Source organism: Podarcis muralis, chromosome 13, assembly GCF_964188315.1.
Source record: "Podarcis muralis chromosome 13, rPodMur119.hap1.1, whole genome shotgun sequence".
In the NCBI taxonomy this organism is placed as follows: domain Eukaryota; kingdom Metazoa; phylum Chordata; class Lepidosauria; order Squamata; family Lacertidae; genus Podarcis; species Podarcis muralis.
Window position 1 is genome coordinate 54,400,765 of NC_135667.1, and position 14,546 is coordinate 54,415,310.

At 43.8% G+C, this 14,546-nt stretch overlaps 1 long non-coding RNA gene across 1 annotated transcript; it reads left to right on the plus strand.

The window, feature by feature from the left end:
* Positions 1 to 3,015: 3,015 nt before the first annotated feature.
* On the plus strand, positions 3,016 to 9,914 carry LOC144325166 (uncharacterized). The gene is made up of 2 exons (XR_013390491.1): positions 3,016 to 6,764; positions 8,089 to 9,914. It is a non-coding gene; the product is annotated as an uncharacterized LOC144325166 (long non-coding RNA).
* Positions 9,915 to 14,546: the final 4,632 nt, after the last annotated feature.

The window sequence follows — 14,546 nt, forward strand, 5'->3', positions numbered from 1 at the left end:
GGCAAGATTTGGAACAGAAATGGAGAAGAGAAAGGGGGGCAGGGAGTGAACTGAAAGGATCCTGGGGGTGTCTTGAGAGATCTGGTGCAAGGCAACAAAGTTGTGGCTTACAGGAGTGCTCTGCTGTTTGTGTGCATCTGTGCTCAGATTTGTATGACTATAAATCAACCTAAATGTTGCAAAGCCACCAAATGTCTCCAATGACCATTCCCTTCAAAAAGAAGCCAAACCCCCAAGAAAGTGCTGCCCCTGAATCTTTTCGTGGTGTGTGTAGAGAGAGAGGGAGTGGTCTAGTGGATCACAGTTTTTATTAAGACCACACAACACTGTTTTGACCCAGGCATGGGCAACCTGTGGTTCTGTATGTCGCCCAACACCAGTGGCGTAGCGTGGGTTGTCAGCACCCAGGGCAAGGCAAGTAATTTGCGCCCCCTAACCCCTCCGCACCGCATGCCTGGCACCGCCTCCCCCTCCACAGTGGGCAGCGACCCGGCAGCTCAGATCAGATTCGCACAGCCAGCACTGCAGTGAGAGAGAGTGAGTGAGCCAGGTAGGGGCAGAGAACTGCGAGTGTGAGCGCGCCCCCCCCCCGATGTTGCGCCTGGTGCGGCCGCCCCCCCCTGCACCCCCCACACTACGCCACTGCCCAAGACTACCTTTTGTCGTATGTGAAGACCATGTCTAAAGTGCATTGCTCTGGCGCCCTTCCCCCCACCCTCAGCAGCACAGAGCGATGTCCCAGACACCCTGGAGACACTTGCAGGCAAGTTCTCTGCCAACCGAGACCAGGCACTCCCCTACGGCCATTGGCACTTCTGCCAAACACAAGTACCAGGTACTTTTGCAGGATCGCAGCCTGGGCGCATGGAATAAAAGAAGCATTTGTTCTGCTGCACAGCGTTTCTCTACAAACTGCATGGGGAAAGTATATTCGGACTCTGCCCCCAGGGGTGGGGTGAGGGCCGGCTGGGGCATGGGCCAAGGTGTCTTTCCACTTGGAACTTGTTGAGGTGCCTATGCTCCTCCTCTTCAGGGAGCCTTGAAAGTTCGGGCCTTGCCAGAGTCACAAGGCTTTTGGCATGAGCAGAAGGGCCACAGCTAAAGGGGTCTTTGCTGGGGTTTTGTGCTCCGTATGGGGGTGGGAGAGAGAGACCCCAGCACATTCCTCAAAGGGACCCTAGAAATGAATTTCAATTTTAAATATCTGACATGCAGAAAGATGCCATAGGCAGCGTGGGAACTTGTTGCCCCACCCCTCTGGAATCAAGATGTGGTAAAAGTGATCAGCCTTTCTTTTTTAGGATGAAAATGTTAAGGCCAGGGCCGGCCCCCAAGAGGCAAACTGAGGCAACTGCCTCAGGTGGCCGGATCCACAGGGTAGCCGATCCAAATGTAGATCTTTATTCCCTGTAGTTCGAAAAAGCTTTTGGACACTGCCACTGGAGAATTAAAAGCAATTGAGCAACAAGAAGCTGGGGTCTTCCTTGACTCCTCAGACTTGAGCTCCACTGTGGCTCATTTCCAAGGATAAGTGGGCAAGTACGTATCTCCATTCCATTCCTGGAAAACAGCTGACCTTGCACAGGCATCTAAAATTGGCTTTCAGGTTATTAAAGTCTAAAGAGATGCCTGTTTGCCAATATTCATGAGTCAATAGGACTTACTCCCAGGTAAATGGGATTAGGATTGCAGGCTAAATTGTGTACAGTTAATGGCATACATTTGATAGAAAATAAAATCACTTGAACTGGAATCAGGATAGCTGGTGGATTTTTGGGCAGTTACTTTTGACAATGAAAAACAGGCTCCATTTGAACAACTGTTAAAGGTGTCTGTGTGTACATTTCCTTGTAATTTTAAAAGCCTGTTCTGAAAGGATACACTAATGTTTGGGAGTGCAAATGCTTTGATAAAAAGTGTATGAGGGATATTTCTTGGGCATCCTGAACTGGGCCTGTAGATATATTTAGTTTTTGTGTGCAACAGCTGCATTGTTTGACACAATACTGTTCCGTGATTTAAAAAACTTAGAAGGTTCACCGCAAAACTGGTTATATATAGCCGTAGCAATGGAGCCTTGTACCAGCAGCCTACGAAGATCTTACCAGTGTCTGAGTGAATAAGGGCAGAATACTTCAGGGAAACAACACTTAATTGGAAAATAAGCTGCATCTTATTGGGAGGAAGATTGCCACTGTCATGTATGAAGAGAGAGACATATATTGATATAGACGAAACCCAGTTCAAGGGGTTGATCTTTTTTGGTGATGCTCCAGGATGCAGAAAGGGGCTGCCAATTCATCTGGGCTGCCATTCAAGGCAACTGCTCTAGAACCCAGCAGCCTTGTTGAAGTTTTAAGTACAGTGTGGTAAGGAAAGGAAGCAATTAATTTCCATCTGTATTTTTTAATTATTTAACTTAAAATATTTATCAGAGCACAACATATACAATAAAATAATAAATTTATCATACTAACAGCCAGGAGAACTAAAACAATAAGTGTTCTTAATAATAAACAAAAGAAGAAGAAAGAAAAAGAGAGTCCCGAAATATATTATGTGCTTTCTTTTGTCTGTCCCTAATCTTCAGCTTCATTAAATGTCTACAAGATTGTTTGAGAGGGAGAAAAACTGAAAACAATATTTGGTTCGGATTCTGATTTGGCTCTTCAAAAAAGAGTTTAGAATCCTAGAGTTGGAATAGACCACAAGGGCCATCGAGTCCAACCCCCTGCCAAGCAGGAAACACCATCAGAGCACTCCTGACATATGGTTGTCAAGCCTCTGCTTAAAGACCTCCAAAGAAGGAGACTCCACCACACTCCTTGGCAGCAAATTCCACTGTCCAACAGCTCTTGCTGTCAGGAAGTTCTTCCTAATGTTTAGGTGGAATCTTCTTTCTTGTAGTTTGGATCCATTGCTCCGTGTCCGCTTCTCTGGAGCAGCAGAAAACAACCTTTCTCCCTCCTCTATCTGACATCCTTTTATATATTTGAACATGGCAATCATATCACCCCTTAACCTCCTCTTCTCCAGGCTAAACATGCCCAGCTCCCTTAGCCGTTCCTCATAAGGCATCGTTTCCAGGCCTTTGACCATTTTGGTTGCCCTCTGGACACGTTCCAGTTTGTCAGTGTCCTTCTTGAACTGTGGTGCCCAGAACTGGACACAGTACTCCAGGTGAGGTCTGACCAGAGCAGAATACAGTGGCACTATTACTTCCCTTGATTTAAGTTTGATTCATTCTGAACCAAGTTAAAGGCTATCTGATTCAACTCGAGGTCTGAATCTAAATCCCAGTTCAAAAAACTGAAACTTTGTGCTTCCCCATTCACTGTTATGGGATTATTTTTAATACTTATAACTACCCATCCCTTTACAGAAGTGGATGAAATTGTGAGGCATTGCAGCCCTTCTGTGTGGACAAAGCCTGCTAAAGTCCAGATAAATAGATCTGGCTGCATTGGGCTGGATAGCTTTGAAATCCCTCCCCCTCCCTGCAAAAGAAACTATTTTGAGGGAGAACTGGGTGGGGCAGGGAAAGAAAAGAATATGATGTGCTAGCACTAATGTACCCAGAGAGGACTGATATTCTCAAACCAAGCGTGTCCCAAACACACTTCTCTTTTGGGTAATTTGTAGCTGTATGAAGTTGCTTGGTGGCATGACCAACACTCTTGGGTTCAAGAAGATATATAGATGTAAATGGCATGCCAGGGTGCTCAATGAAGAGACAAAAAGCTTCCCTAATAAATCGTCCTTGTTTAAGATTTAAAACCAGTGATAAGAAAGAACTGTTCCCCATCCCCCTTCACTCTTGCTGTTTCAGCCCTGGAGAGATAAGAGAGATCTGCTGGCCGTCATAAATTTTACAAAGAGAGTTACAAAGCAAGTGAGGAAACAATTGACGGTTCTATTTTCACGAAGCATTAGGAGATTCTGGAAAAAGAAGAAGCTCTCATTAAGCACATTAAAAGGTGCTCATGAGAGGGAACAGACTGGGAGGAGGAGGTGTCGGAAGAAGAAGAGGTAAGGTTTAGTGAGCAGGAAGAAGCTGTGGCAGAGAGCAGTTCAGACTCCAGGGCTGAAGCGAAAGTTGGAGAGCAGGGGTGGAACCAGAGGCTGGAGAAGAAGACAGGGGGTCTCCCCCTTGTGCTGCAACCAGCTCCCCTCTCCCCTGGTCTCCCAGGACATGGAGAGGAATGAAAAGAGCAGAGCGGAGAATGGTTGTGCACAGAAGAAGTTGGCTACTGGGAAATGCCCTGGAGAGGAGAAGCCTTAGAGAGCAGTGGGAAGGCCATCAGTTCTCGCAAGTGCAGCCTGGCCCCCAGCAGAGACATGGTGCATGGTAGGCAGGCGGGGGGAGGGATTTGGTGGGGCTGGTGGGCTGCCCTGGGCATGGAGGTTCTGCTGCTAGCTGCCCTGTTCAGCAGATGGCATGGGAGCCAACTCCTGGGGCCTGAGGGGTCTTCACCCCCCATAAAATATTTGAGGGACCAGGCCCCCTCTAAGTTTATGGGCATTGCCATTCAAATGGTGTGCATGTGCTGCATCATGTGATCGATTATATGTGGTGGGTCTTACCTGGCCCCCTCCAATATTTTATTTAAGTTGGCACCCCCGGCAGGTGGACTTGGGGGTGGCAGCTACCTGTCAGCGAGTGCAGTGGGTTGTACTAGATGACCCTATTGGGTCCCCTCCCAACTCTACAGATCTCTCCCTACCCTTGGTTAATTACCAGCCCAAAGGGGCCTTGTGTATGGGGGGGGGGACAGAGGTGGTGAGGAGGCTGAAGTGGCCATTAGCCACCTCCCCCCACCCCCACTGTCCACTTGTCTTCTGTGTTTATTTACTGGCTTCACAAGAGTCTCGAATAATTTTGACTAAAAGCCTAAAATATTTTTATTTTTACCTCCTTTGAATTGTATATATTTAATCATATATATTCAGTTCTGTACATGAAATGGTATTGTGAACACTTTAATTCACGATATGGGGATTTATTTTGGTGTGTGGCTGGCTCGCTGTTTCTGTGGGGAAGTGCTCTTGCGGCCCAATCGGTCTGAGAGGTTGGGCTGCCCTGCTGTAGCCGGCTGCGTCGGGTGGTTTGCAAATGCTCCCTAGTGCTCTGCAAGTCCAAGCGGAACAAAGGCCAAATGAGGATGCTTTATTAAATCAATCCTGAAAAGAAAGCTGTGTATCAAATCCTTAGTGTTGTGATCAAGCAGAATAACTGGTCACGCGCAGTAATGCTCAACAGTGACTCTTCTTTGTTGGTTGGATGGATGTGAAAGCACAGGTAAACACCTCCTGATCCATGCAATTAGAGCTTTTGTGTTCAATAGAACAGGTTGTGCTGAGTCTTGTTGCATTGTTGTTCCTACAGGATAAATATTGGAGGTCTGACCATCCCCTGGTTACTTGTGCTCCTAGTGGGGCATTGGTAGAAGACGGAGTATTGAAACCTGAGTGAAGAACCTGCCCTGCTTCTGTGCAAACTTATTAAACCTTTACTTCCAGTCATAGATTAGATTACTATGATATCCAGGATCATGCTTCCTTTTATCCATTATGTTTTAAAAAATGGTAAAGACGGAATGATGGAACGATGTGGCATTTGGAGACCACATTCAAACTTGACTCATGTAAAAGGCCAATTTTGTCTTTCAAATATTAACAAGCAGAGACACAAAAGCATAATGGGCAGTATCACGCACTTAAATCTGCAGCTTTGTTTCAAGTATGAAGAATTAACCACAAATGTCAGTGAAGTTAGATAGATAATATTTATTATGGCCATAGGCCCATACAGGTAAAAACAACACATAAGTGACAGCTTGTGCCGTGGGGAAAAGAAAAAAAAAACAGTCGCTAAAACACCACTATAACAATAAAATACTATAAGATGGAAAGGCATGCTACGCCTTAATTAGCTTGTAGCGCTCCTTGGCGTCGCTTTTGGGAGAGGACAGTGACCAGGAACCTAGCCACTTTCAGGGTCGTGTGGGAATCCTTATCCTGCAAGATTTGGGCAAGGTGGAATTTTGGTGGGATACCCTCTAGTTTCTGTATGATTGATCCCAACAAATTTGCCCGTGGCACATTGAACAAGGGGCAAGTGAACAAAATGTGCTGAAGCGACTCCGGCGTCACCTTATCACATTTGCACGTGGCGGGGGCTTGGCCCTTTGAGAATCTATGTCTCAGGACATTGGAGGGGAAAACGTTGAACCTCGCTTTGGTGAAGGCCAGTCTATGGGCAACAGTCGAAAGGGAGGAGAGGTATGATGGAACGCAATAAGTTAAAGTGATACCAATGTTCTGGGGCGAACAAACACCTCCCCCCAGCATATAATTTTGCTGTAAGTCGATGTCATCCAGTCTTTGACGGATCAGTCTTTGAGCAGTGATTTGGTCTAGTTTTAGGGAATCTGAGGGAGAGATTCCATAACTCAGGAGTTTGGCATGAATTCTACTAGTCCAAAGGCTGGAGAATTCATCTCGCCATAAGCATTGGACAAGGTAATGGTTTGGTAATCTATGCCACAATGATAACCAGTAATTGAAGACTTGCTTCCACAGGCAAGTTTCTAAGGATGCGATCTTCAATTCTAGTCGCATGGCTGCGTTGCTTACGCACAGGGGGAGCATTAGGAGCCGACGTAGGAATTGGCTTTGCAGAGTCTCAAGGGGAGCAAGATCTGTCATCACGGCCAAATGTCAGTGAAGATAAAGGGTATGCCAAGTTGCTAAATAACTTGAAGGTAGGTAAACCAACTGCAGAAGAGAAAATAGCAAGGGTTGCCACATGTCCTCTTTTTCCAGGACACGTCCTCCTTTTCATGATGAGAGTGGCCAGAGAGAGCCATAGTTAAAAGCAGAGGTCAGCAAATGTGTCCTCTTTTTTGCTCTTCAAAATATAGCAACCCTTAAATAACATTGGAGAAGATACTGGTTTTCTGTAGTCAGCCAACATTTGAATAAAGCAGCAGACATATTTGTCTCATTAATAAATGAATATTTTTTCTTTGTATGGCAACTTAGAAAGAAGCTCGCCAGTTCAAATGTTAATATGAGAAAAGGAAAACATAACTGAAACAGCAACAAGGGCTGCAGATAATATTCCACAGTATATGTTTGGGGAAACTGAACAAGATATGTGAACTGGAACACGTTTTTAGAACTGTTAGAAGTGTGCATAAATGCTCGTGTTGTACTCGGGAGAAATCTATGTGTTGGAAAAGGATTAATGTTGTGGGTTTCCAATATGACATATACCAAAAACAGGTGGAACATCTAATAATCAAATTTGACAGGGTTCCTGAACCAGAAAGTAACTATAGAAAGGAAGGTTCCTCTCATCATATCATATGCTTTGACACTGTTTGGTTTTTTTAAAAAAAAGTTTACATACCGTTTCAGAAAAAATACATCACAGTGATTTACAGCAATATAAAACCAAACAATAACATCGTAAAAACAAGTAAAAAGCAAAAAATAAATTAAAAATATAGACCATTATGGGGGATGTACTCTTAATTGTCGGCATCATGGCTCCAGAGCTGCCTTTGGACAGTATTGTGGGTTTGGAGGCATGCATTACGCATTAGAGCATGAAAGGTCTGCAGCTCTTGGCATTTGATCTGTTAAGAGCAACCTGTAACCCAGCATGCAGAGATGGATGTAATATATTGCACCATTTATTTTTATAAAGGATTTACTTTCTCTCATTGACATGATGAAGCAACTTCCCCAGGAGTTGTGCTGGTGCCAGGCTATTTTGCATCTTAGGCAAGGCTAACTACTTGTGCCCACCGCCCCTCAAAATGGCTAACTTCAAATTTTTTAAAAAATGGATTTCTTGTAGAAAAAATGCACAAAACCTGAAACTGCTAAATTTATCTCAAATTGCAAGACTAGGTAATACAGCAATCTTTGGTTATCTTTATCAAATACAAATGAAAGTTTTTTAGCACACAAATAATTCTGAATAATATTGTGAATTGTGATGTTAACATTTAAGTCTCTTAAAAGTTTCAATTTCAGGCACATCATAACCTCTCTTTGTGTGCCTTTTGCTTTGCAAAGTTTATCACCAGTTCCTTCAGGTCAAGTGGCGATGCTTCTTCCAGTCTTTTGAACCTGCTTCTTCTAGGGCTGGTTCAACATTTTTTAGCTGAACAACTTACAGCAAAAACAAATAAACACAGGAGATGGACTTGGAGCAGTCGTTTTCCATTCTTGTCGTCTACCCTTCAGATCCAAGACTACTGATAGTTGACGCGTCTGCTGATAACCCACTTACTACCTTCAAAGCAAATGATATCGGAGAAAGGGAATTGCAGTCTGGAGAAGGCAAGTTGAGAAGAAGGAGTAGGAAGTTCTCGAGCCATAAGACTCTTGCTTTGTGAACTATCTTAATAATATCCAGATATGCTTAAAAAGCAGAGACATCACCTTGCCAACAAAGGTCCGTATAGTTAAAGCTATGGTTTTCCCAGTAGTGATGTATGGAAGTGAGAGCTGGACCATAAAGAAGGCTGATCGCCGAAGAATGGATGCTTTTGAATTCTGGTGCTGGAGGAGACTCTTGAGAGTCCCATGGACTGCAAGAAGATCAAACCTCTCCATTCTGTAGGAAATCAGCCCTGAGTGCTCACTGGAAGGACAGATCGTGAAGCTGAGGCTCCAATACTTTGGCCACCTCATGAGAAGAGAAGACTCCCTGGAAAAGACCCTGATGTTGGGAAAGATAGAGGGCACAAGGAGAAGGGGACTGCAGAGGACGAGATGGTTGGATGGTGTTCTTGAACCTACCAGCATGAGTTTGACCAAATTGTGGGAGGCAGTGGAAGACAGAAGTGCCTGGCGTGCTCTGGTCCCACACTCCAGTTTGTGCCAACTGACTTGTGCCACAGCACAGAACCAAAAAGCGCCCGTCTTTTGGTCCTCTGCTCTGGTGCAGACAGAGCACGGGACTCAAAATGGGACATCCAGAATTGGGATCAGAAGGCGTCTGTCAATCCAGGACGTCCAGCTTAAAATGGGACACCTGACATTGCTACCTCTGTCCCCCTCAGTAGGGAGTCACCACCTCATGTCTCCTCCTCCTCTGGGGAGTTGTAGAAATCATTTTGTACACTGTACCTTCCACAGCCAGCTCCCCTCCCCCCCAAAACCCCATTTTTTTTAATTTAAAACCTAACCCTGGACATTTACTTTAAAATGTAAAAATCCCCCTGGGTGGGCATGTTGGCACCCCAAAAGAGGACATGTCCAGGTTTTCCTGGATGTATGGCAACCCTACTTTTAAATGCACGCATTGAATTGAATTTTAAAAATAAAAATAAAAAACTTGACCCACCAACAGCCAACATCTGAAAATTACCAGTTATATGGTGCAACAATGCCAGATTAATTCTGTTGGGCAGCTTTATGAAATCTGAACAGTGATGGAGGGCAAAGGAAGGAACAGTTTCATGCCCACCATCCCCAATTGAAAAACTTTATTTACATTGCATGCATATCCCACCTTGGCTTATGACACTGTACACAGTCCTCCCAATTTCTTCCTCACAGCATCCTGTGAAGTAGATTAGACTAAGAGATAGAAACGGACCAAAATTCAGCCCACAAACTTCATGTTTAAGGGGGATGGGGTTTGACTCTGATCTCTCCAGCTCTAATCAAACATTGCACCTCAGAACGAACACCTTGTTAGGATATAGTTCCGTTCCACCTTAAAAGGGAACAGGCATGACTGTTGTGTGTCACATGCCTGTTTACTTCCAGCACTTGCTGGGAACTTGTATATAGCTTTTGCATTCCTGCTGTTTTGCTGGACACGAAGGGAAGCAGACATGTTTTTTCCTTTCTTCCTGAACTATGCTAAATAAATGCTGTAAACATGCTTACACATTTCTCTGTCCACCACTTCTGCTTTGAGAAGATTTAATCACTCTGCTGATAGAGCGTGCACAGGTCTCTAAACGTATCTGAGGCTTGTGTCGCTGGTTGATGCTGTTCCAAGGGAGACTGGTGATCGTCCAGCTGCCGGCCGGTGGCTGGAGCCAGCTGATGGCCTGCCTGTCTCTCTGGCAGTATCCCAACACACCTTTGGGGGAACTCCTCCCCTCCTCGCCCTTACAAACTCACTCTGAAACTTTGCAGCTAGACTGATATAAAGTTTATTTACACATGTGTACAACCTGAGCCTGGAGGCAGTTTAGAGCATTTAGACCTCAAGAGGGTCCTATACCTTCCACTGAGGCAGCCTCAAATTCAAAGAGGCTCCAAACATCGTGTTTGAACCTCTCTGCACTATAAAGCAGACAGATTGTAGAATTATGAGTTTATCTGTTTTTCATTTCTGAGTCAATCACATTTATCATCTTTTTTCTTTGGTAGCATTGCTCAGCAGCAGCCTCATCAGAGGAGATGAAGCTCTTTTTGTGGTTGCTTTAATTAGGTTTCGATAGTACATTTTGAATTTATTTGATTATTATGTGAGAAGGCACAGAAGAAACCTGGCAAGACAAAAGGACATTTGTGTTTGGGTGGGTGCATACATTATTTACAATGTGGAATGGCTGAGCAATTGCCTTGAATACTGATAGCTCACCACTTTAAAGTGGCTCTATCTCCCCCCCCCCTCCTTTAGCTTAGCCTGAGACAAGATAAAGGATTACAAATAATTTTATATGTATGACTTAGTGCAAATTACAGGAAAGCAAATGTAAATGATGATGTATTAGGATTAACCCTTCATGCATCAAATTGCTCTGCAAACCAGGTGGCTATTGGCAGAGTAGCTCATCCCCCCTCCCCCCAATACAGCTTCAAAGTCACAATGCTTGTTGGGGGAATAACAGACTTGCTCTTTTGGAAATCATTGCTATTTGTAGAATCTTATTTCTCTCGCAATGCCGCGGCCATCAGGTGAATCAAACTTCTCTCTCACAGACATGATGACCTCTGAACCACTTTATATAAGGAACATATAGATAAGGACACAACTCCAAGGATAAGTAAAAGTAAAGGGACCCCTGACTGTTAGGTCCAGTCATGGCCGACTCTGGGGTTGCGGCGCTCATCTCACTTTATTGGCCGAGGGAGCCGGTGTACAGCTTCCAGGTCATGTGGCCAGCATGACTAAGCCGCTTCTGGCGAACCAGAGCAGCACACGGAAATGCTGTTTACCTTCCAGCCGGAGCGGTACCTATTTATCTACTTGCACTTTGATGTGCTTTTGAACTGCTAGGTTGGCAGGAGCAGGAACCGAGCAATGGGAGCTCACCCCGCCGCGGGGATTCGAACCACCGATACTTGGAGTCAAAGGCATTTTTGTAAACATGTCATTATGTGGTTCTGCTAGGTGATGGCTGCTGTGTGTGTGGTCTAAGGCTGCTTTTAGCTCATGCTGAGAGGGAGGTGGGTCTACCACCTATGGACATTGGTGAAAGGAGTCATATGGTAAGCAGGACGTGTGGTGGTGCAAAAGGGCCCCAAAGACTATAAGGACCTCACAAAACCCAGGAATATTCTTAAGGAATCATAAATGATTATTTTTTACATACATGATTGTTATATGCTCATCTTGGTTATATTCTCCAACAAAAACATGAAAGGTCTAAATATTCCAATCAGGGAAAGCCATAATGGGAATGTCCTTTACTTGTTAATATTTTTATTAAAAGTTTTCCATAATACAGTAAGATATAGGAAATGTAATGCAAATGAATGGAAATATAAATTGAATACAGTGTCCTCTCTCAAAGGTAGTTCTTAACCCTTGCCACTTGCAGAAGGTAGCAGCTCCTCCCAGCTCTCACCTGGGACCTCTCCTCTCAGCCTCTCAGCCTCAACCACCAACATTTCCAGGTCCCTCCATGAACCATTTACTTACTTACTTACAAGACAGGCCCCAAGCAGAGGACACCAAGGAAGAAATGAAGGGATGAGGGAGAAAAGAGAAAGAAGCAAGAAGAAGGAAGGGAAGTGAAGGGGATAAAAAGAAAAGGAAAAGGAAAGAGTAACGAAAAATTGAGCCAACAGCAAGACAGACAGTCCGCCATTTCCTCCTCTGGAAGTTCCATAATGGGAATTTCCCAGAGGCTAAGGCATGCAATGACCTAGTGATGTCACTACACATGTGTTATGTCATATCGACTTTCTGCTGCCTCTGCCATGGAGATCCCCAGTAGTCTCTCTTTCTCCATCTACTGTTTAAGATCAGAGTGGCGACGTAAAGGCTCTTCTACAGCTGGTCTGCTGCATTTTTTCTTTATCACTTTTTTTTGAATGAGCACCAAAGCTTTCCAAAGTGTGGAACTGTGTAGATGTTTCTGGAAATGCTGCGTTGCTGTATACATCTATACATGCTGCAGTCCATGGAGCAGAGTGAGTGGAGGTAAGATTTGCTTTGCTCTGTGTGTGCGGTCTCTTGCATGTGTTTTGGACATGTCTTGATATAAGGTATAAGCAGTAAGTTGAAATATGATGTAATGATAAATTTAAGCAGTAAAAATAAAATACTAGCAATAATGTAATATGCTAGCAATGATGTAAAATGCAAGCTGCACACTTACATTTACCTTATCTCATATTACATTATTGATAGTATTTTATATTTTTTCTTGCTGCATTATGTGAAGTAAGTAACTTTCATTCTAGTGGTGTTACGAAGTATAAAAATAACTCATAGACTGAGAGGCATATGACTAAATTCCCAAAAGTCACCGGGGGGTTTCTTTACAACCAAAGGGAAAACGTGACTGTGAGAAATTTGCCATTAATGATGGGTGCAAAAAATGGCAAGGGGAAAGTGGACCACAAATCTTGTACCCACGATATCCACAGTGCTGCTTGTGAAGAATCAAAATGGCAAAATGTAGCTGCAACGGACACTGACTAAGCAAATTTTCATTTTTAAGAGACTGGCAATATACCAACGACTGTTGTGGAAATGGCCCATTTTAGGCAACAAACAACGAGCTACAGGCTTTCTGAAAGCTACTATGAAATGACAACAAAATGTGCAGCCAAAATTGTTATTTGCTGTGCTACACTCCCTCTTTCCACAAAATTTACTGTAAACCTTTAGTTTTGGGAAAGGATGTGGATCTTTAATTACCGGAAAAAAGCACTCAAGAATCAAAGGCAAACATTAAAACACGTAAAGTTTAAGAAATATGGTCTGCACACGGAACTGTTGATATTATGTTGGATGCTTCAGCATGAAAAGAAAACTATTGGAGACAGGTCCTTAAACGTATTGCCAGTGTGACCCTGACCTTTGCCACGCAGGACAGAGCATTTAGAGGCCATGCAGAAACTGCTTCAGCTGAGGGAGGGAACATGGACATTTTTTAATCAGTCACTCAATTGCTCTCAAAACATGATTCTCTGACTGAGGATGTTTATACTTACTTATCAAACCTTTATTAGGCATTATACAAATAAAACCATAAAAGAGAGAGTAACATATAAAAGCCTTGAAATATATATAAAAAGGCAGCAGTTGGCTACATACATATATATATATATACATATAGAATCAGTGGTTTTCCTTGTTAACCTGCTCCTTGGAGGACTGCTGCCAAAAACTCGGCTACCCCCGCCGTTACCCTTTGGTCAACGTCGGATAGGCAGAATCTCACACATTCACCTTGCTGGGGTTCCAGACCACCCAAAAGAGGGGACAGCACGTGTTGACGGAGCGTACTGTACAGTGGGCAATAAAAGAGAATATGCTCTACCGTGTCCGGGACATTCATAGAACATCTACAGAATCTCTTGTTTCTAGGAATGTTTTGATATCTTCCCCTGACAAATGCTGAGGGAAAAACATTCAAACGGGCCAGCATAAAAGCCCTACGTTGGGCTGGGATTATTAATTTAGTGACGTAATTGGCTCTGCTATCTAAGATATTTAAATCATAGAATATGGGGGAGCAAATTTTGTTTACAGCTGCCATAATATTTTGTCTCTCGACATCCTTTAGTCTAGTTAGGATATTATGGAAAATGTATTGCTCGTTAGAATTGTACAAGGGCTCCAGCTCAATGCCTAAGGATTCAATCTTTTTTTCGAGGTACTGATACCATCTTGATTTATAGGAGTCCTTGAGCAAATCAGCGAGCAGACTTGATGGAGGGCAGCGAAAATGGCAGCGTAACCAGTACTTTATTGAGGTGGACCAGGCCCAATATTCCATTGTGTGTATGCCTATTTCTGCACACATTGTTTCATATTTGATCACAGCTGGGAGTCCAAGAGTACGTCTCAGAAAGCTGGAGTGAATCTTTTTTAGATCACTGTTATATGCTTGGACCCATAGCGGGATTCCATAGAATATCTGGGATTGCACTTTTGTTTGAAATATCTGATTGGCCGCAGGAATAAATTGATTGCCTTTCTGATAATAAAAACGGGCAACTGCTGATGAGGTGCACTTTGCCTGTTTTATGGCGTTTGTGCGATGATTTGCCCACCCTAAATTGCTCTGGAATAAGATTCCCAGATACCTATAGATTTTCACTTGTTG